This window comes from Coturnix japonica, chromosome 3 (assembly GCF_054131305.1).
Source record: "Coturnix japonica strain WE chromosome 3, WE-NBRP24, whole genome shotgun sequence".
Lineage (NCBI taxonomy): Eukaryota > Metazoa > Chordata > Aves > Galliformes > Phasianidae > Coturnix > Coturnix japonica.
The window spans coordinates 98,396,894-98,400,695 of record NC_140665.1 but is presented as its reverse complement, the minus strand read 5'-3'; positions in this window follow the sequence as shown (position 1 = coordinate 98,400,695).

Here is a 3,802-nt window from a genome sequence, read left to right as displayed (position 1 = left end):
CACGGTGTTCATCCTCACTTTCTCACTTCTGTCAGATCCTGAAATATCGCATTCTTATTCAGAAGGGGGAAGATGCTGCATCCAGCAGAATGCAGCTGGTTTTGCACTGGAGTCAGATGAGGCTGTAAGGTTCAGATGTAGGGAGTTAGGCCAACGTAGGGTCATGTAGAAGGTCTTTACCGCATGGAGGTGAGACATTCTGTCCCGCCTGTGCCCACATTTACTTGCAGTGTGACTTTGGGGAAGTGACTGTCACATGTGGAGGTGTCGAGGGGTCAGTTGGTCCAAACTGGCAGACAGTCAGAAGGGTAAAACTGAGGAGAGACAAACTGAGGAGAGACTCGTGAGTTGAGACAGAAACAGTTGAAAAAGTTAGCAGAGCATTGCTGTGTGTGCAAGCAAAGCAGAACAAGGAGTTAATTCAGTACTTCCCATCAGTGGGCAGATCTCCAGCAGCTTTGGGGGCAAGCAGAGTGTCATTGTGCTTAATGAGTACGTGGGAAATTGAACTCCATATAATGCCAAACATTCTCCCACCTTCATTCTTTTCCCCCAGCTTTTATTGTTGAGCGTGGCATGGTGTGGAATGGAATGTCCCTTTGATGACCCAGCCTTCTTACCGGGCAGAAAGTGGGAAGAAAGGAAAGCCTTGATGCTGTGTGAATGCTGCTCAGCAGCAGGTGAGGCACTGCTGTGCCAGAAAAAGGTTCTACTGCCTTTGTAGCAAGAGAGGAAACAGTGAAATTCAGAACATGGCACAGGTTTATGTAGCGTGGATTGCAGCACCAGAACAACACAGTAATCCAAGATTGCTAGCCATAAAATTAAAGCACGGTCACATTAAGCGGTTTATCGGGCTTTCAGTGCCACTTAACTGTGAGAAGGAATTGAGTGATGAGATTATGGAATTGGAGCTGCTGCCTCTGGAATAACATAATCTCTTTTTTATTGCCTATTTGGAAATTTAGCCGCCGTCATCAATCGTCTGCCCACAAAATATGATATTAAAGGTACAGCAGAGCTAAAAGCTGCCAAGAGAATCTGACAGGGCGGCCTGCATTGGTGGAACTGCTGCAGCTGAGGCTGGTGGCAATGTGCAGAGTCTTCTCAATGATGGGTGAGTTTGTTTTGGTAATGGAAATTCTTACAGACATCAGCTTATTTGGGCAGAACAAAAACCAAACAAAAACAGCTGGTCAGCCATTGTAAGCCTGGTGCTGGACAAGCTGGTGGCCTGAATGGATACGAGGGTGAAAAGGTAATCTCTAGGTAAAAACATTCTCTAGGTAAAAGAGAGGATGGAGCCTACAAAGCTGTGAAGGAAATCCCATTGATCCCTTGCTGCAGGTGAGTGATTGCAGGGGCACCAGCAAAGTCAAAGAGGCAGGGGTAGGATGTGGGGCTTCAAGGCGTATCTCCATCAGGTGAAGCTGAACAAGTATCAGTCCCACACAGTCCAAACCACCTGTACAGAATGCAGCAGTACGGAAGAGAGAAAGCCAGGCAAGAACTTCCTGAAAACCTAAATCTTACTTCTGATTCTATGCCTTTAGAAAAGACATTACAGACACTGCTCTAGGAACTCTGATATTTCTCTGGGACCCACCTTTCCTGCAGAGTGCTGTGGCTCCATCAGCTGTCTGCTCGGTTGTGTTTCCAGAGGCTGCAAGATCTCAGGTGCAAACCAGAAAAGTCATCTCCTCCACCTCAAGGGCTGAGGCATGTGCTGCTTCTCTGTCTTTTAAATGAAGCCTTGCAGTGAGTTAGAGTGTGTTTATGCAGCAGATTTGGTGCTTAATGATGTGAAAGCTATCTAATTTCTTATCTTAAACCTATAACATAAACTTGTTTTTATAACCGTACTACTCAGCTTTCTTGCTAGCATTTGAACCACGGTCTTACAGGGAGTTAAGGTGATAAAAAAAAATCACTCAGAGCAGTGCAAGGAGCCTGGGATCTCAGAAAGAAATTCCAAGCCAACAGAAGCTCACCCACCTGTCAGCTGTATGGATCCAGGTGACCTTTCCATCAGCGAGGCGAGCAGCTTTCTGAAGGGAAAGCTTCTACTGTAGCTCTTCAAGGCTGGTTTTCTACTTTTTAAGCAGTGATAGGAAAATCATACAAGATACGTGGTTGATTGCTGTACACACAAGTGCTACTGGCTGCGCCCTATTGCATGAGATGTAGAATGTCCTTGCTTTCTTTGCTTGTTCTCAAAGGTTTTGCCAAAAAGCACCAGATCTTAGAGGGCTTAGATTTCTCTCAAGGAAATTCCTCCTCTGACGGAGATGACCAGTTTAGTTTTGAGGCTTTTATCTGTGACCCAGAAAGGCAAGTAGGAAAGGAGACTAACATTATATTTGGCAACAATCCATGGATCCAGAAAAGCAGAGTTTAGCTCTGTCTGCTTTTGAGGATTTTACTTAAAATACAGAAGGTGAAAAGAAACCAGAGGATGCGGCAGGGATTGACTCTCGCAGTGATTATGCTGAGGTGCAGGAGTGACATAAGGAATTAGCTCTCAAATCTTCAAGAGCCCCTCTTGAAAACCTGGTGACCTGAAACCTAAGGAGGACAGATGTCCGATGTCACCTATTGAAGTGGGGGACTCAGCACAAAGGATCTAATCCCCCTAAGCTGCAACAGCCCACAAGCCCAGGGGCAGACAAGACAGCACGGGACGGCTGGTGGCATTGCCAGCAGCAACTCTCCCTGACAGTGACAGGGAACAGCAACTTCTCTGCACACTCAGCTGCAACCTGCAGGGAGATCGAGTGCCAGCTGGAAGTTTTCAGCATCATTTTTTGAGCAGAAAATACAAAGGGGATAAAACTGGAAGAGGTGCCATGTGATGAGCTCTGCTACTGACTATAGCAGCAACCAAGCCAGTCTAGAAGGTTTGGGTGGTTGTTAGCTTACATCACGCAAGGACCAGGAATGGGCATAGTCTGCATTACAGAGGGCTACCCAAGGACAGTTAATTCTCTTGTCCTTTTCTCCCTCTATTTGTGTAAATCCATTAATTGGAACAGTTTGTACGTGGGTGGGAATTCTGTCCATCAGACCCTCTGCTGGCTCAATCCACTCTCCCTTGTTCATACAGTTTATTTGGGTATTACTTGAATGAGAGCCCTGGGGAGGGAGCCTGGCCCTTCTTAATGATGATCAGAAGAGGCAGAAGGTTTATGTTTGAGTGGTACCTATATGAATGGATGTCAATAAGAGAATCTTCTTCTTCCAGTCACATACCAAGTACACATCATTTAGAACTCACAAGAAAATGTACAAAGTTTGTTTTACAGCACCAACAATAAGCTCTGAAAAAAAGTCACACAAAAAAAACCCCTTACAAGTTTATGACCAAACTTTACAGTTTGTGGCCAATCAAACAAGCTTACCGTGCAAGAAATTAAATGGGGTTGCTATGCAGGTTAAAGGCAACTCCACAACTGATCCAGCAATAGGATCTTAGGCCATATTCAAGTGTTTCTGGTCAGCCAGGAGTTTCTGCAGCCTCTTTATCACTGGACCAAGATGTTGGCTTAAGTAACTGATGTGGAATCTTTACCTTGTAGCTACAGATTCATAGCAGCTGAAAGCAAAACCCATTAAAGTGAATAGAGACTTACTGGGACTTCTGAATGTTCTTAAAGGAGACCATTCAGACAGACACAAATGTTACAGAACAAATCAAACCCCACAGATTGTTTTCTATGTTTTTTAAGAGCTCTGTAATAATACTACATCATTTACCCACTTGAAGTGAACTTGTATTTCATATTCTATTAGACTGAAAACTGTA